The sequence below is a fragment of the Stegodyphus dumicola genome, chromosome 6, assembly GCF_044657685.1.
Source record: "Stegodyphus dumicola isolate Sdum_Otavi_A_Nest chromosome 6, ASM4465768v1".
Taxonomy (NCBI): domain Eukaryota; kingdom Metazoa; phylum Arthropoda; class Arachnida; order Araneae; family Eresidae; genus Stegodyphus; species Stegodyphus dumicola.
The window spans coordinates 88,126,112-88,146,809 of NC_140773.1; the positions used below are offsets into that span (position 1 = coordinate 88,126,112).

Below are 20,698 nucleotides of genomic sequence, written 5' to 3' on the forward strand. Positions count from 1 at the left end.
AACCCTGAGGTACTATTCTGAAAGTGGCTAACTCTGAAGTGTAGCGTCAGAGAGCCTAACTACATTCATTCAACCTTTAACACATATTCACCATAATTTGTTCTTTTTACAGTCACACGAATAAGTTTAAAATTTTTGGCATTACTTTCACTTTTACCATATCACAGTATTTCTTAACGTTTAAAATAACAGTTCACATTGTATATAAGAACATATTAACATGCCGTTAATTTTACGCATTTTAAAACATACATTAGTAGTACATTGTTAACTTCTATTCTTTTCAAAGCAAGTGCCAATTCTTCTACATTGAAATACTACATTTCAAAAAGTCTTTCAGACTAAAACTTCTTTCTTGCCAGAATGTTTTAAATAAAATTTATACAATAACTTTTACAATATTTAAGTATATACATATTCCTATTATACATCAACTTTAGTTTTACGCGCGAGTAATTGAAAAACATAATACCGAAATAGGTAACATCTCATTTCTCACCTTTTTGGCGATAAAGGTAGACCTCACATGAGGATAAACTTCTTGAAATCTGCCACTTGCAGTAAGAATGAAAGATTAACTTAAGTTTGCAAAGTAACATAAAATTTTACTTACCTTTGTGATATTCGGACATTCTTTTCTGAGCCCAGTCCTGGAAGGTAGCGCAGATTCTGGTTTGATTTATCCTCCTTCTTTTGCGGGCTCGCCCTTCAGTGCCTTCCTCTAGAAGCTTTCTTTTTCCTCCAGTCCGGTCACCCTTGAATACCTTTTTTTCGCCTCTGCCTGTGGTCTTGGCCGTTTGATGGCAGCTGGTCTTGGCGGAACCAGGACACTTCTTTCGCGTTCCTGCTTGGACCTCGTTGCTGGCCGTTCAAATTTTCCTTGTATCTTTTCCTCCGCCGCTAGTGGCCCTTCCGCAGTTCGGCGACATTTGCTGCGGAGAGTACTGTCCGATGAGTAGATCTTCCGCTTGGGAGCCGGGTTATAGTTGACGTTATTTCTCCTGGCTTTCTTTGGATTCGTCGTACTTCTCCCTTCTTCATTCTGGGGGTTTTCGTGAGCTCTCTTTTCTGGACGGTGGAACGGCTTCTTTTTCTTGTTACCTTCAATTTTCCAGCGGGGAAACTTTCTTTTCAATTGCTCCTGCCTCATAATGGCTTGCCCTTTTACTTGTCGTTGTTCCACCTCTGCAGCTTGTGCCTGCCGTGCCGGATCCTGCAAAAGATCTTTAAATATTTGCATTTTATTACGATCATAGTAGGGTTTTATTTGATCAATGTTTTCGGAGCATGTTTCACCATTCCTGGCTTTTAACACCACCACAGCGTGAGTTATTTTTTCTATGACATATGGTCCTTCAAATCGTGGAAAAAATTTGGCGGTTTTATCTTCTGGTGCTGGAGAAAGTGAATGCTTAATTTTTAAAACTTCATCCCCTACTTTATAAATTACTCCCCGTCGTTTCATATCATAATACAGCTTCTGTTTTCTCTGTGCTACTTCAGTATTCTTTTTTGCTTCTTTAATTAATTTTTCTATATCACCCATTTTAAATTCTGGGCCTCTTTGTTGAACATAAAATAATTTATCTAACAGCGTTATAATCTTTCTGCCTAAAAATAACTCAGCAGCAGTTTTGCCCGTTGTATCATGTTTTGCGGTCCTAAGGGCGAAAGCTAATTCATTGACATAGTTATCCCAGCTTTTATGAAAATTTTTAACATAACTACGGATAATTTTCACTATATTTCTATTGACCCGTTCCGCTATATTTGATTGCGGCCGATACGGGACCATTTTTAAATGACGTATGCCCCCTTTTTGGCACATGTCTTCAAATACATGACTTACAAATTGAGGACCATTATCCGATATAACTTTTAGGGGCGCCCCGTATTTTAAAATATATTTATTTAAAATAGAATCAGTAACTAATTTCGCGGAGGCTCGTTTTAAGGGAACAATTTCGGTCCATTTACTAAAATGATCAACCATAACAAGGAGATAGCGACTTTTATTTAACTGACTTTTTGGGAAAGGGCCCAATAAATCGATGCCAATTATTTCATTTGGAAATTCAGATTTAATACTATTTAGAAACCCGGCCGGGCGGAAATTAATCTAATTAACTGCGTGACATGTTGGGCAGGACTGGACATACGCCCTTGTTAACTTTTGCAGTTCAGGAAAATAGACTGCCTCGCGTACGCGTTGTATAGTTTTTCGAATACCAGCATGAGAAGCTAAAGGGCTGTCATGGAGCTCCTGCAGGATATTTAATCTAAGACTAGCTGGGATAACAGGTCGAAATTCGTTGTTGGAATTTGTAGTTTTTGTATAAAATAATAGACCATCTATTAGTTCGTAATGGGCCGCCCTATTTCTTATCGCCACAATATCTTGGTGGCTAAAATTTTCAGGATCCTTTAAATACTCATAAATGCTTCCAAACTCAGGATCCTTACCCAGTTCGGTTATTACAGTTTCTCGGGAATTTATTGTACATGCTGTGAGCATTGCCACCTTTACAGTATTACCTTCTTCATCTATTTTAATTCTGGATAGGGCATCTGCTACGATATTTTCCTTTCCGGGGGTATGCTTGATTACCAGATTTTATTCTTGTAGCTTGAGTGCCCATCTTATTAACCTTGGGGATAAGTTTTTCCCTGAGTACAATCTAGTTACCGCCGCATGATCAGAGTACACTGTTATTGGCGCCTTTTCAAAATAGACTCGGAACTTTTGCACTGCTAACAGAACTGCAAGTGCCTCTCTCTCGGTCGCGGAATAGTTTCTTTGTGTTTGATTTAAAGTTCGGCTAAAAAATGCCACGGGCTGCTGATTTTGTGAAAGTACCGCTCCTACCGCATAATCCGAAGCATCTGCTGAAATTTATAAATTCTCATCCTTTACAGGAAATTTCAACACAGGGGCTTGCGTTAATGCTTGCTTTAATTTTTCGAACGCACTATTGGCTTCGGCCGTCCACGAGAATCTTGCCTTTTTCCTTTTCAATTTTAACAATGGTTCAGCAATAGCTGCAAAATCTTTTATAAAGGACCTATAATATGAACAAAGTCCTAGAAAAGAAGAGAGCTTCTTCGCCGTGTTTGGAATCGGATACTTTTGTACAGCAATTATTTTTGATTCGTCTGTCTCGATTCCTTTCTGAGATATTTTGTAACCTAAATATTTTAATTCAGGGGCTGCAAATTTGCACTTTTCGACATTAACTTTTAGACCGGCCTCATTTAATAAAGAAAACACCTGTCTTAAATCCTGTACATGTTGGTCGAGATTATCACTAGTAATAATGATATCGTCTAAATAGATAAATGTGGACTTTCCAAGAATAGACCTTAACACAATGTCCATACATCGCTGAAATGTTGCCGGTGCCCCTGAAAGGCCAAACGGCATACGCAGAAATGCACAAGTGCCAGACTTGGTTATAAAAGCAGTCTTAGGCAGGTCCTCAGGCCTAACCCCTATTTGAAAATAACCAGTCGTTAAGTCTAAAGTCGTCATATATTTGGTCGATGTTATGTTCCTTAGAATTTCTTCAATAATAGGTAACGGATATACCGGATATTTAGTTATGGAGTTTAATTTACGGTAGTCAATCGCGAATCTCCACCTTTTTGGATGTGTCAATGGATAGTCATTATTTTTCTTACATAAAACCACCGGGCTAGCATAACTACTTGAGATGGGCGTTATGATCTTTTTACGTAGCATATCGGTGATATGCCATTCTAAAATTTTTTCGTTATTCTTATCATACCGGTATGCTTTGTGGCGAACTGGCATTGAATCTCCGGTGTCAATACTATGGTTAGTAACCTGAGTAAATCCTGGAATATCACTAAATAACGAAGCAAATTCACTTACCACTTGTCGAATTCTTCGTTGCTCTTCATTAGGCAGGTGGTCAAGGTTTAACATCGGCGGTTCAGCCTTTTCTTCTCGAACTGGTTTCATCGTCAGCTTAAGGGACGCTTCATTAAAATCCAGCGTTGCTTGTGCCACTGAAAGAAAATCTATTCCTAAGATAATATGTGCTTGCAAATTCTTTACTATAAAAAACATAACCTTTACTTGTTCGTTCTTGATACGGATGTATAGCGGTATATTACCTATACACTTACATTTTTCTCCTTGCGTTGCTAACACTGTCGTATTATCCGAATTATATATGCGGTATTTACGAAAATACTTCCTAAAAAAATCTTCTGCCACACAGGGACACTGCGCGCCTGTATCCAGGAGTGCGGTGGCTGGGATATTATTTACTAACACTTCAATCTTCGGAAGAGTCAAATTTTTCACCATTACTGTATTTAACTTGTAGGAAGAGGGGTTTTCTTGGCCTTCCTGTCAGGAGAAATCCGTTTTAGTTTAAATCATTTTTCATTTCCATGCTTTCCTTCTTTTTCCACTGGCCTTGAGACTTTTTTCATGGATTGCTATTGAACTGTCGACGTTCGCCGGCTGTTTTTGAATGCTCGGGTTTCCTTGCCCACTGATTCGCTTTGCTTCCGTAGCCGTGTGCTTGACTTTGCTGTGGTCTTGGCGCACCAAATTGGTTTCGTTGTTGATATTGGCGTCTTCTTTCAATGTCCGCCGTTCTTCTACTTTCAAACTGGATTGCTAGCTCAAATAATTTTTCCAGTGTAGTCGGATTCCTTAATTCAATAAAGTCTTGCACTTGGGGAAGTAACCTCGGCAAAATCACTTGAATTATCTCAGGATCCGGACGGTTTCCATACAAGAGTTTGAAGACGTGAATTTTTCTTAAAATAAAGCTTGAGAGATTTTCGATTCTTTGCTGATATATGCTGAAAAGTTCCGTTTCTAATTTCGCACGATCCCTTACGACAGGGAAGGCTTTTACTAGGGCAGTCTTGAAATTTTCGTAAGTATAGGTGGGACTTCCTGCTTGACCCAAGAGACTTCTGCCTATACATTTGAACCAGTTAAGCGCTTGGCCTCTCAAAGCGCTGGTAGCTAAGGTAACTTTTTGAAACTCGTGCGCGGGGTAGAGCATGAAGTGGTCATCCTTTTTTTCCAAAAATCTGGTTACCGGTGAGTTTCCATTAAATGTTGCTTCTGGTTTCATCGAAGCGCGCATGGTCTGGACGATGTAACCAAATCCTTCCAGGGCGGCAGCTGGCATTTCTGGATTCTGAGCCGCTTCTGCAGGCAGCACAGGTTCTTCTTGAAACTCGGCCATGGTTATTCTTCTACGTTGGGCGCCACTATCAGGTTCAATGTTCCCCCTTACTTTCTTTGGGAACATACAAGGACCTGACTCGGAACAGGGAGCTTACTAAAGCTATGTTCAATAACTGTGGGAAGTAGACAAGATACACAGGAAGGGTATACAAGACCCTTTATTTTTCACTCTTTACAATAATTTCCGTACTTCGGAATACAGAGACCAAATACTTGTGGTCTGAACATAAGAATATAAAAAATATAACTAAACTCTGACTTAAATTTGGAATAATAAACGTGGAAGATTGGCCTTATATTAACAGGAAGCCGTATGTAGTACAGAGTACTGTTAACACTACAATACGTTTAAAATTATCACGAGGATTAAACCTCTGGCCTGGAAGGCAAACAGCAACCGAGTAAAACTTGTAAGGCAAGCGGTCTGCTTCGACTAACTCCTTCCTCTCTCTCGCTTGGCAAAAAGCCACAACTTAAGTACTTGGCGTTCGCCAGACAAATTTTGCATAAATAAGTTAACGCTTTTAATTCTGGCCGGAAGTAGAAAATAAGAAGTGATAGTAAAGATTTAAAATAAAATAAACGTTAGTAAAACTTAAGGTCCTTACAATATATTTCGGAAAATTTTGTACTTGTTACAAAATATTAAATACAAAAAAATTTGACTTTCACACCTCAAAAATGGATCGGGATAATTGGTTCTAAACTCAAGTCAGTGAACAAAACCATAAGAAGGAGGAAGTGATCAGCTTCTGTTGGTCAAAAAGACTGGAGCCCCTGGGCGAAGTCCAAGGGAAGAAGTCTGTCTTTGCTACATTGCCTGCAGGTCTCAGCTGAGCATAATGGAACGACCTTTACGCCTTGGATGACCCTTGGAGATTACTCTCCCGACGTACATCGCCCGTTTCGTTTAGGTACATCTCCTTGCCGGCTAAGAGAACACTTTGAGGCGACCTGCAGGACTTGAGGGGGGGCATATAGACTTTTTGGTTTCGAAGGCCCGTAAGCGCCTAAACATCCTTAAATATCTAGCTGGCAGAGATTGGAGAGATGATGCAAACAATCCTAGAAACACATATATTGCTCTAATAAGACCTATTCTCGAATGTGGCTACCCAATTTATTCCTGTGCGTTTGAAACCAATCTTAAATTAGAACGTATACAACTGAGTGCCGCTCGAATTATTCTTGGACTTACAGCCACTGTATATTAAAAGAAGAGCCAATTTAATTAAGTAATTCAATCTAATATACAGCTACGGCCCTCAATATCGTGCTTCGTTGTATCTCCATTCTTGGCACAACAATCAAAGACTCAAGAAATACAGCCCTTTTAGCTTGGCAGAAACTCAAAACCTGATCTCTCGGGAGGTTGTCCCTCTATCTCTAAGATCCTTTATTGATCCCTCAGTGGGACTACTAAGAGTTTTCTTCCACTTCGGTCTGAAATCCACTGCAAACATGCAAACTCACCATGAAGACGTTCTTAGGCAACTGGCTCTGGAAATTATTAATTGCATTCCTAAAGACGCAGTGTAGATCTATACTGATGGTAGTCGTACAGAAGATCGCACTGGCAGCGGTATCTTTACTTTGACCTCTCACTCTAAAACTACAATAAAGCAAAGCAACTCTGACACTTGCTCTGTCTTCAGGAGCGAGTTAATTGCGATTAACGTGGGGCTTGATGCTATCTTGGCTTATTATTGTGATTTTGGGGAACTATGAATTTTATCGGACAGCCGCAGTGCACTACAACATCTTGGTGGCTGGTCATCCGCATGCGATGAAACCAGCATATATATTCTGCTCAAACTGAGGAAGCTCTCTCAGACCCACCCACGACGTCCACCTCCAGGGGATCCCATCACATGTTAATATTAGTGGTAATGAGGTCGCTGATAAACTGGCAAAAGAGAGTAGTGAAAATGAAACGGTTACTGGCTCCCCACTTTACTCAAACTAAGAACTAAGAAACACAAAACTAAGAACTTTACTCAAATGAAAGTTCTAAATATAATATGGCATATTCCACCTACGCACCAATGGCACACAGGAACATCCCTTGGCTCTCTACTGGAAATCAAATGTGACCGTGGTTCCCAGACTGCTCTGACTAGATTAACAAGTGGCCACCTTAAATGTCTTTCCTTTGATTAGTGGCAGAAAAATCCACCCCGCTTGTAAAAAATGCTGTGACTATCCAGCTTCATTGGATCACATACTGGGTTGCACCAGACTTTTTAAGGAGGCCTTAACATCCGATTCTCTCACTGTTATTGATTTTTTGACGGTCAACAACTTTCTGGAGCTGATATGACATATGTCAGATCTTTCGAGGATAAGCAACAACAACTCAAGTCAATATTTAGAGGCCGTACACAAATTGAAGAGAGAAAACGTTGTATAATTACATCATGGAAAATAAAGTATTATCAATTTAGAAAAAGGTTTCTGATAGTAAGAGATTAAGTAACAAGCATTTCTATGCAGATTGTTGTGAAAAGTGTTAATCGATATGAAATTTTTCAGGTTTCAGTACTGGTATGCAGCCAACTCATAATATTATTTGCATTAATTAAACGTAAAAATATTTGTAGTTTAATTAATTTTTTGTACAATCACAAAATTATGTTTTTTGTACAATCACAAAATTATGATTCTAAAATAATAAAACTTCGCGAGAATATTAATAACTTATAGGCTTTAGAAACATAAATTACCTGTATGAAACAGAATTATAAGATATTAATAAATCATAATATCACTGAATGTCATTTAATGAGAAAAATCAACCGCGAATTATTCTGATTGTTTTATTAACGGATCTCTCAATGGAAATTGAATATAGCTCAGCCAATGTTTATGCTACGGAAGTCAAACTTTTTGTGTTTCATTTTTTATATACCGATTACAAAAGTTTCTTAAACATATGTATAGAAACTGGAAAGTATAAAAAAATAAGATAAGTTGTAATTGTAAATTTCGAAAAAGTTATGATTTTTATAAAACTGATTTCCTTAAAACAAAAAATGTCTAAACACGAATCTTTATGTCATTTAAAACGTTTGTGTAATTGGAAGTATATACTATATATATATATATATATATATATATATACGGCAAACGGTTGCGAAAATAAAAGCCAGGTAAGGACTTTTGTGATCATGGTGTATATTAATAACGCAGAACTCCTAAAATAGAAAAGAAGCTTGAAAACATGTTTCCTTTCATAAGAAAGAATTATAGCTTCTTACAATAATAGATAATAATAGGAAGCTATAATTGTTCTGTCTGAAGAGAGGTATATTTTTAAAACAATTTTTTTGCTTTTTTCCGTGCAATTGTTTTCGAAGACCAAACATTGCACGTCATTAAAAGAGCTTAGCCCATTGTCATCGATATATAGAATTTGAAATATCGCTCATTCCACACTAATACATTCTGAAATGCTGACACTTTTGTAGTGGGGAGAATTCTTGGAATTCATCAAGCGAATTAGACAGAAGTAAAATCGAAGCGTCTTATGTACGATTCATTAAGTTTTCTATCCAAGTTCCGCTAAGGCTTTTAACGTCAGTAGATTGTTAAACGTTGAGACAGTTGGTCTTTTGTTCAAGCAGTATTCTTTTTAATTCAACCTGGCGTTCACTTATGCGGCTACTTATATATATTTGTCATAGTTCAAACCACATTTAATTACTATGTTTAAACAGTAATTATTAATTATAAATTAATTAATAATTATTATACAGTATATTACAGTATATTATTAATTATAAATTGGTCAATGGTACGAAAAATAACAAACATAATAGTTTAGCACTGATGTTGTTCGTAAAAGTAAGATCGATAAATAAATTACCTATAGTACTTGGATAATTGGTTGATACCATGTTAAGATTAAATTGCTATTTCATAAAACTGAACAATTTGCCATTTCTTTTTGCATCGATATTAAAATCTCCCACAATAATCATTGGTGTTTGCTTGTCGAAGCCTACAACAAAGATAAAAATGTTTCATTTTTGCTGGCGAATGTTTCGTTTTTTATAAACCACAGTTTGTCACAAACATTGCAAACATGTCCAAATTCATTCTCTTTAACGTTTTTGACGAAGTGTTATGTACACAGCTGATCAATTGTTTTTTATTTGAGAGATACCGTTGAAGAATCTGTCCACTATTGTCTATGTACACTCAAATTTGATAATTTATTATTGGCAATAGAAGTTGAAGTATCTTGATTTATTTGAAAACTAACAACTTCAGTCGATTTTGTTTTCTTGTTATTATTTTCATAACATCGCTTGTTGTGTTTTTACTCTTACACAGCTAAACTTTGTTTATTATCTTCTTTCAATAAATCTTTCTTTAATTTTTCTGCTTGAATCATGAGCTGTATTCTTAATGCACCTTTATTTTTCGGTATTTTGTAATAATATTTGTATAGACAAAATCAGTACGTCACTCAGTACGTGGACTCAACATAGAACTGAACGGTATTACAGCCTAACTCATGAAAGAGCTTTTGTGTCGTCATCAAAATATTGTGTATTTTTGCCTAATTATGAAATTCTTCTGTGGCTCAAACACAATTCCAATTACAAAATTTGTTTGTATGTTTCGTAATGGTCTCCTTTAACTATCAAATAAGCCATAAACGAAAATTAACTTTTGGGTTATCGAGATATTAGCGTTCTGCTATGATTATGGAAGTCATTGAAACTGGACTAAAATCAACAATATAACTAACTTCAATTTAAAATAAATGTTCTTTTTTATATAAGAATAAATCTTTCAAAATTTTCAGAAAGTTACATAACGTTATATTACGCAACCATGAAAACAGTAATTTTTCTTCTAAGTAAACATTGTCATTGCGCTAAGCATAATATATTTATATCATACTTATATCATGTTCCACATAACAGTTTATGCTCGCGCATAATAGTTTTCAGAGTACTAACATTCAATCAATAAATAAATAAATAGAGCCTTTAATCGTTATTTCGAATTTAAATAACTTTTAACTGTTAACAAATTGAGCAATTTTAAAGCTATGAAAAAATATTAACTTAGTTTAAAACCTAGTCTTAAAATATTAACCTAGTTTTTTTTATAATATAACTGGTATGAATTAACAAGCTTTAAAATGCATTATTATACTAATTCAAAACAACAAAAATCATTATCGTAAATAATGAAAGTTGTCAAGCGTCATATTTTACAAACCTGGTATATCGTTTAGTTTATGTATAATAAGTGCTATTATTCTTCTATTCTATTTGAAAGTAATAAATTTATTCTTTTGAGCAAAATTTATGTAATTAATTGTTACATTCCTCATTCATCTAAAAGCCATCTTTACCTGTAAGCTATCTGTAACTTCTTTAACGTCTTAAGAAGCTAGTTGACACTGAAACCAAAAATTGTGCAGAATACGGTCCATAAATTTTCCTTGTTGCATAATTGCAATTCATTTTTGTATGGCAGTTCTTCGAAAACGCGCAATTATATAACGTGTAGATAAATTTCATTACTTTTGTACTATTTATTATAATTGTATTAGTCAGCATTGAACGTGAAATGAATATTTGCTTTGCTGTGTTGCAGAGTAGTCTATTTCTCATTCAAATAATGATAAAATGATACCATTATACTTCCGATTAACATTTGGAATTTAGGACATTTTTTTCTTTAGGTAAATTAAATCATCTTACATAATTTCTAATGTTTTGCTATTTTTTTCATGATGAAAGTATGGTCCGCCAGCAGATAATCTCAAGTCATGTTATTTTCTTTTTAATTTAAGCAAAAATGAAAGAATTTTGATTTAATGTGTTATCCATAAAGCTCACTTTAGAAAAAAAAAATTTTTTTAAAAATAATTCTGCTCATGAGGATTTCTGAGGTAAGAACATGATAACTGAGCATTTTAAAGAAAATATATAATTAATTATCGCATTTATCTGCGTGTATTTTCTTGGTGTAATTAGTTAACAATTATAAAGTCTACTGTTCAAATATCAGCAGAGTTTTCACGTTTCTAGCTTCAAGAAACGTTTCATCAGTAGTATCCGAAATAAATGGTAGTGTAAGATAACTCGTTACTACCTCAATTTGATCAACTGGGATTTATGCTTCTTTCAAGTTTCCTTTTAAAAGGGGGAGACTATAAGGAATTACTGCATTCTGTTTTAGGTACAGTTTGGTTTAAGTGATTAGTACGTCCAGTTGGCAACTGGGAAAACCAAGAATTGAATCTTTGCAACGGTATACTTGATTTTTAACGTCTTTCAATTAGCAAATCTAATAGTCATTACTTAAATTCATAAAACATTGTAGATTCGTCTGGGTACTTGAAAACTTTAGTGTCATTATACAGTTTTTCATTCAGAAGATGTGTTATAATAATGATTTTAAGAAAAATAATTAAATCATTTTTTAACTAGATGCGAGAATGCTTGAAATTGCAATACAGCTACGAGCATAATATGCTTGAGATATATATTGGATAAAAATATGTAAAACTTTTGCTTGAAATAATGAATTCGAAAGCAATAAAGCATTTATTCTTTAAATGTATAATAGATCATCTTTTTTTTAATAGTGCGGCCATTCTTCTCTTTAACATATTGATTTTATAAAATAGATGATCTCCATAAAGCTCATTAAAAACACAATTGTTTCTTTAACGCAGAGAAGGGATTTTTAAACTTTCATTCAAAAGAATGAATTAAAATGTAGTCTTAAATTCATTTTCTCTAGCAGGGTATGCATAAAGGGGTTTAAAAGCTCTTCAAAGTTTTTTGACATAATCCATAAACTTCAATGCACATTGTTGAAATTTAAAAAACGGTTACTTACGGAACAAAATTCTTTGTCTTTGCCGTCAGTTATGTATTCCCTCTTTATCTATTTGGTTTTCCTGTAAATCGCCCATCAGTGGTCGAGTAAGTAAAATAGCTGTACAGTAATAGTTCGACCCGGGTTAACTGTACGCACATTTTAGGGATTTCCTTTGTATGCAATCTAAGTACGAAATACTAGTTTCTCATTAGCTTTCCTTGAAGGCATCTGTTTCCTTAGGTCGATGGTAATAGCGTGCTTTTCTTCAACCTGATTAGCCAAAAAAACTGCAGTAAACTTTTTGTCAGCGTATGTTTTCGTGTTAAATCCATAAATATGCATTTCCAATACTGCCGCTTCATCTTATGATGAATATCTGCTACATTTTCATCTTCAATACTTCATAATAAGATAATTGCTTGCTTCATCATTTGGCGCCAAATGGAAAACCATTCTATGGAACCTTTCAATAAAGATTAGTAGTAGTGATAGGGTATCCTTCTGGGAAGAAGAATACACTATCAAAATTAGAAGGATTAGAAGAGATATTAGTGATAGTGTATTCTTCTGGGAAGAAGTATTAAAATTGCTCAATTAATAAGTTCTCACTGATAAATATATGTTTCGGTTAGCAACCGATCAGCTCGGCTCTTCATAAATTCTTAACGTATAGCTGCTTATTTCGTGTATCTAATAACATATTTGTTGAATTATATGCGTTTTATAACCATTTTATCTTTTAAAGAGTGCCTCAAATGCATATACTGAACAACAGAGATGTTTGCGACATATGGGAAATTATTTTTAGTCCAAAGGGGCTTTGCCCCTGAAGGACTATTGTCGTCTTGCGATTTTGCGTTGAATTGCTATAAATGTCAGTTTCACCTTTCAAACTGTTGCCACGAGTCCTGCATTATATTTGAAGAAATTAAATAATGAAAAATCTGCATAAATGTATGTATATTTCTCGCATTGTGAAAAAACAACGGTATATAGAGACATCGAATTTTGAATGACGTAATCCTACTGCAAATATGGGCATGTCGAAGCCCAAATTTTAAATTTGGAATTTGTTTTATTATCGATTTCATATTTTGATCACGAATTTTTGAGTATCAAACTCAACGATTTGAAAGCCAGCAATGGCAACAATCTACGGGGGGAGGGAACCTTTTTATCTCCAGCGCGCGGAACTGTGTATCGGAAATTCTAAAGATGGGCTCATTTAAAAATTATTTTGCGACATTGCTATTGAACTGAAATTTATGGTTTAAGTACGAAAAACATGATATTTAATAAATAAAAGTAACACATAATCCTCTTTGGACGCAATTTAAAACCTGAAAACCTTTCAGATTTTTTTTTAATAATTGTCTTTTGTTTTGTTTTTTTATTTATTTATTTATTTATTCTGATATTTAATTATTAAAGAGCGGTTACCATAGATTATAATATAAATATTCTTTAGTACCGAAAATTATATTTTTCTCCCCAACGATGAAAACGGATACACATTACATCATTACTTTTGCCGGTGAAAGGGTTTCTATGTGTTATTCTCGGCATTATTGCACATATAAGACATTGCCGTAAAAATAGTAAAAAAAAATCTCTCACGAAATAAATATAGAACGAAAAATAAATATCGTAAAATATCTAGAAAAACAGACGTGTTTAACTATTCTTATTAGATTGAAGCTATTAAAAAAAAATAAACTTTAAATTTCAGTTAACCTTTCTCTAAAATGGAATCAGAATAACTCATAGCTTACGGACGAATTTTTAATTCAACTAAAATTATTTTTGAATGAAAATTATGTTAAGTATTCAAACATAAAGCGATCTAATTAACGATTACTTTCTAAAATTAATTTACTTCTACTGCCGTTAAAATGTTACGCATTATTGCGTCGTATTGATAATGTATGAAGGACGGCGAAATAGAGGAAATATTCAGTTTTTATTTCATTTTCAGACTATTATAGTTATCCAGATTCTACTGAATGAGACATTAACGTAATTACTTGCGTTAGTAAATATTTATTGGTCAGATAAAATTGTCGACTCATTCAAAGTAAATAAATGACTGAAAATAGTTTTCGCTCTTTTACATAATGAATTTAAAATGTTATCATTTTAGTCATTGATTTATGCTTCTAATTTTCTGATGAAACTGGCAATGTTCTTATATATTCAATTTTTTCTATTTTGAAATATATTTCCTCATATTTTCATATTGAAGCAATCTGATACTTCAAAGATTACTTTTTTTGCATTAAGAAAGCATGCCATAACTAAGCATTTTTAATGAAAAAGTTGCGTCATGTTCTTTTAAACTGCTAACTGAATTTCTGTCTTATTAAATGCAGTACGGAATAATGAAGTATTTAATGCGATTAAAAATGACTTAACCTGATACGAACTTTTAATTTTTGAAAATTAAAAGTCGTGAAAAAGTAAAAAAAGTGAAATTCTACTCTTCGTATTTTTTAACACTAGGGAGATATTTTCTTTGTTTATTTACTGTTAACAAGAGATGCATAATAAATGTCGTATTTTTTGTGTCCTCTCAAGCATTATAGATGTCCCTACTCTAGTCAGACATGTATTTTTAGCAGCCTCTGGTGTTTACAGTATTCTGTGTTGCTTTCTGTATTGTGATTAGAATCTACGGTAGAATAATGGTAAAAGAAATAATTATAGATATTATTAAATGCACTATGGCCTTCTCTTATTTAACAGAAATTTTGCATAAATTCCAAAATTATATGCATTGATTAATTGAAAAGATGTGGACGACGCTTAATCTTCCCTTACCAGGATATGAAATAGCCAAACCAGTTTCAAATTCAGGTTTATTACATTGACCAATGGAGAAAGACCTACGCATAAGAACAGTGTGTAGAACCAGCTTCCTCCAGCCCTACAAAATGGCTACCAATAGTTAAAAAAAATAAATACTTATTCTTAAGTTTCCTAGAAACAATTTTAAAAAGGCTCTTTTTTAAAATCAAAATAAAATGAAAACAAAAAAGAATTTTATGGACTATGAATTTAAAAAATATTACCTTTTTCCTGAGCAAGTCCTTTTTTTAGACGCGATATTTAGAGTCGTAATAAGAACTACATTTTAATCCATGCGTTCGCTTAATGCAACCAAGAATAAGCACAATTTTATTGTAATTCGCCTTAAAGATATTAGGTATTTTTGGAAACAGGCAAGATGAAAAATTAGCAACGCCTTCGCGAGGAATCGAACCGCGGACCTCTCAATTATGCGCTGTGCGTGCTGACCACTACACCACGAAGGATCGCTAAGAAGGAGGGAGAAATACTTTTATAATTTTTACGTATAGTTGAATAATTAAAAATTAAACGGTAATAATCAATAAAAGATCCAAACTGAATAATCAAATTCAAAATTGAACAATGATTTAACCTCTTCGTCGTCCGTAACGCGTCTAGCGCGTTCAAGTGAAACTTCCGCAGGGTGGCCGTAACGCGCCACAAGCGTTCTCAAGCGCGTTCAAGTGGACCGCCTGGATCAGATGTTATAAAATTATCCTGCTGTTAGAAATAAGCATTGATATTATTATTTTTCTATTATGCTTTATTTCCTTATAATTTCACTTAATATTCATTGAAATTCATCCACTACCAAAGTCATGTATGGAAAAATCGTATCATTTACAGACGGTGGGATTCCTTGCTTTTATAATCAATACAGACAAACTGCAATTTGGTTCATCGGTTTTTGTCGAATGTGTTAAATATTGATACTAAAAGTCAGTCTTTGTATACAGAAAAAAAGGAAGGTCGACCTTCTACAATCCATCTAAATCAAATTTTAATTGTTTGAAATGTTGTCGAAGCGGGAAAAGAACATTTCACGAGATTCTAAAATCCAGTGCAACATCAGTGATCTTCAACTTCAATCCATCTTCCAGATTTCCTGTAATGCTTCCACATGTAAAATCATGGAGTTGATGTCTTTGATCCGCAATAAAATTTCATAATCGTATATTTAATATTTCCCATTCAGAATTTCTGGCAAACTCTGCTCGTCGGTAGTGTTAATTTTATTTTTATCTGATTATAGTTTACCACATGCCCTCTAAATGCATTGTTTGGAAATTGGAATATTTATCGACTTTCCAATGGCATATTGTAACTACGCTAATCGTATCAAATTGATTCTTCAGATTATTCATAAAACTTAAATTTTTCTTGAAACATTATTTACTATAGCGGAAGAAAAGCGGAAATATAGTTGAAGGTATAAATTTGAAAGGAAATAATCTAAGCTTTAGTTTTCTACATTGCAGAGTTATAATATACCTTATATAACATTTCGGTTACATTTTCCTCCTTAATATTTTTAAATAAAGAATAGTTTCATCAAAGGAAGGATAAATTTATCTCTTAAATAACAAGAAGTTATTGATTTAACTTTGTGATGCCATACATACGGAGTTAAATGGGGCAAGGACTTCAGATGTAAAGTTCACTATCTTTACATAAGGAACAATAGCTCGAGTAACTTTTAGGTGCCCTTGTAATTCACTGTCAACTCTTTATGTGCCAAATCTCGGTTCTTCTTTTATTTTTCGGCTCAGCATTCTATGCGTGTGACAGAATGTTTATATTTTTATTCCTTCACTTTCTCATCTTGTCTTCTTGAATTTTAGTAACAGATGGCACAAAAATAGACGCAGTTACACGAAACACTCATTTGGAAAGATCTAATCATCTTCGTTCAGTTATTCGAAATGCTTTATTTACTCAGTTGTTGAGACTGAAACGTTTCGATTTTTGTTGCCGAGACAATATAGTGGTTAGAGTGGAGCCGACTGCGATACCGAAGGTCCTGCGTTCGAATCCCGGAGAAGGCAGGGTTGTAACTGTCTGTCCCTTCATAGGAGGCAAAGGTAGTCCACATATTAGGTGCCTCTAGACCACCGCTGCTGGCCTATTAGTAGATTCCAACGTCTATGATGACATGTGTCCGCTATTAAAAAAAATCGATTTTGGATCAATTTATCTTAATCTTATGCCTAATAATTATGAAATTCTAAAAACTAACAACTTTGCTATTCGAAAACTATTGGAGAATTTTTAATTTAAAAAATCATTTACTAGTGCAAGCATTTTTTACTAAAATAGTTATAATATTAAATATGAGTTTTTATACCCAATCTAGTAATATTCATCTATGATTTTTGTAACTTGTGAACTTTCTAAGGAAATAAAATTTTGCGTTCTGATGCCCTTCAATCTATTTTGTTTTAAGAGCAGGTGACAGGAGACGGGGACATCCGGAGACTTAAGAGACGAAGCAGATATACGTCCCACGCCCTCCTCCGGCTAGACGCAGCAGGGAGTTTCGGGAGTTTAGAAGACTACGCAAATACAATGAGTAGACTACAAGCATGATATTTGAGTATAAAAACAGCTAGTTTGTACTTCAATACTAATTATAAAAATGATACGGAGTGGTATGTTACAAATGTCAAGAATGCTAAGGAGACATGTAATATGGTGCTGTAGATGCAGTAAAACCTGGAAAGTCTTTGCACTAGTTTGATAGTTCCACATAATAGTTTTGTATGAATAGAGCATGGAACAACTTAAATTAACATTATGTGCATACTAGTTTGCTTAAGTTCGCGGTTTCCTGTTCATTGTAATTTGCATGATCATACTATATTGCACTAAGCGTGCAGATTGCGCACGGAATGCGCCGTAGCTCTAACGTGTGTTGTTTTGTTGACTAAAATGGGGGTACTTTACTGAGTGAAAATCTAGATGACCTGGCAGATGTCCTATCTTAGAGCTATAATATAGTTTGACATATTTTGTCTGCATGCATACGATTTTGTATAATAACAAAGTCTGTTAGTGTTCGCATTACTGAAGCACTCACGTAGGTGAGTGGTGTTTGTGAGAGCACATTTTGATAGACGTAGTGATCTGGCGATACTTCTGCTCTTCCAGACGCATCAGCAAAACTTCGTATGTCAGTACTGCTGAGCCATGTGGATACTCGTAAAGTCGCAATAACAAGTGTTTATTTTTTCTGTAATATGTATTTAAAGCACTTTTTAAGCAAATTTAAAAAGTACATTTAAAGTAAACTTTAAAAATATATTTAAAGCATTGCAATAAAAGGAGTTTTGTATATTTTATATATAGTGTTATTCCTGAAAACGTTGTGTACTTATATTATTTTATTTTGTTGATCCAAAATAAAATCCATTCTTTCTCCATAAAACTTTAAAAATGCCTTCGATGTTTCTTTATTTACTTAAATACATAAGCCCTTTTAATGTAAAGTTAATCAAAAATTTACAAAAACATGAAAATACTCAGCTAAAGACGCAAGAACTAAAAACTAAATTATTCTGTACGGAGATATACTTTATCTGATGCTAGAAATATTTTTAATTGTTTTCCGTAATGAAAAATGTGCACTGATTTTCATAAAAATTGTGAGATGGATCTGTTATAGATTAAACGTATTATAATTTGTGTCAATTAGCTATATTATTGAAATTTAATACACATTACGCTTTTAGTAAGTACTTTTGTTGCTTTTGATTTCTTAGTTCTTGAGCACTTATAATCAGAAAGATAAATTCGAAAATTTATATCACACTGAATGACAACACTTATGAAACTGCTATTTACTAAACCCCGCGTTTAAGATAAATTAAAGAATTCGTAACAACATTTGCTAATTCACGTGTATGATGTAATCATGCTAACAAGATATCAAAGAATGTAATGATCCATATATTTTGTAAAAATATCGCTAAACTCGTTTTTAATATCAAAAATCTATAGTTTTATTGACGTAAAAGGAATTTATTCGATACTAAATAAGCAAAAACGGGTAGACCATATAACAGTCTGCAAACATTTTTTACATTAATGTTTATGGACTATATATTTGTTAACTATCGTTGCACATATTTTTGCAAATTAATTTAGTTGTTCCTTAAAATCTGTGCTACGGTGATTAGTTTTTGCATTGAACAAATCAGAGGAGGAAAATTAAACTCGTGTCTATATAATTAATAAATTAACTCCATTAGGCCTTAAAGTAAGAGCGAATCTGGACAAATGGAATTCGATATCTTTTGAAAGCAGATATTTGGAGTTCTACTATACATTTATTAAGAAGCTACTTAAATCCGTTGTAATTATGAATTTTCAAATAACTTAAAATATCAGTCTGTTAATGATGTTTTAATCTAATTTTTTTTTAATCTTTTAATTTAGAATGATAGAAGAATTAGTTTTTCATATTTAGTATGTTGGGAAAATTATTATTTCTTATTTAGAATGTTGGTAGTATTATTATTTCTTATTTAGATTGTTGGTGAGAATTATTATTTCTTATTTGGAAGACTTGAAGCTATTAAAGAATTTAATATCCTAAGCGAAAAATTACAATAATATATGTAGTTAATACAAAATTATTTGTTTCAGGTATTAAAAGAGTGAAAAGTAATTTGTTTTCCAGAATATCAAGCAGCATGCGATTATAAATACGTATAATATAGCTTACTCATTATTGACCTAATAGCTTCAGTAAAACTTAGTTCTATAACCAAACTCCGAGCACTGTTGGCTTCTTAAATATTTTTTCCTTCTCCTTTGAAACTAGTATTAAAATGAAGCTATTTGTGTTGTTACTATAATAGAAAACTTTATTGCTAAAATTCCTTCACAATATAAAAGAAAGAATCACCGTATAGAAGCTTCAAGTTCGAGATAAAACATCCCCAGAACTTTTCTCCCGTCGTTAACGCTTATTCTTCACTGTCTGACTCCTCCAACATCTTTTAAAACGTTGTTTATACTTATACGTTTTAAAAGTTTAAAAACTTAATTGTTAGTTTAAAAACTTAAATGTTTGTTTATACTTATACTGTTATTTTAAAATTATTTTTCTTACTGTTGCCATTTACCATTTTCTAACTCTGTCTTGCGGTGACCACAAGCTTGAAAGCCGTTGGGTTACACTTTTGAAAATAATAATTTGTTTTTCAAACATCTCGAAGGAGATGTCTTCGAGGTATTTATTGTTTTCCAGTAAACAATGTCGATCCAGTAAAAATGTATAGTAACAGTTTGAATAGTTGTCTTTTCTTTATTTAAAAGCATAAAATCTCAATGTAATATTAATTTACGAAGAAATAAAATCATAGATATTTTTTCTATCACTTCATTCTGCTATTTTGAGGAGGTTGTAAATATGAGTAAAATGAAGCATAAAAATTCGTTGTCTCGTATTTAATTAAAAATGAGAATTGAATATAATTAAATACACGTAAATAACTATCTTAATTAAATATATAAGTTTATATTTCCTATTTTTAATTTCTGGAAAACCAACTCTTAAACTAGGAGGTTCATCGCAACTACTTAGCTTAAAATTGATTCGGTGTTTAACTGAAATCTGTACATACAAATCAGCTAGCACTTCCGTTTCAATTTTTTTTTCTTTTTGAGATTTTAAAGTTATATAATCTTTTCAATATCGGACCTTAATCTAGAGTATTTAGATGGCAATTTTTTATTTATCTCGCTTTAAGTTTAAATAAG

General features: G+C 33.4%; 1 protein-coding gene across 5 annotated transcripts in view; it reads left to right on the forward strand.

The window, feature by feature from the left end:
* LOC118203290 (cAMP-dependent protein kinase catalytic subunit alpha-like) overlaps positions 1-20,698 on the forward strand; it is a 367,556-nt gene that overhangs the window by 65,867 nt on the left and 280,991 nt on the right. For 2 of the 5 annotated variants that reach the window (XM_085818645.1, XM_085818644.1), the window contains exon 2: positions 17,379-17,528. The exons of the other annotated variants lie outside the window; for them this stretch is intronic. The gene's annotated coding sequence lies outside the window, so the exon portion shown is untranslated. The remainder of the gene's footprint in view (positions 1-17,378; positions 17,529-20,698) is intronic. 5 annotated transcript variants of the gene reach the window in all.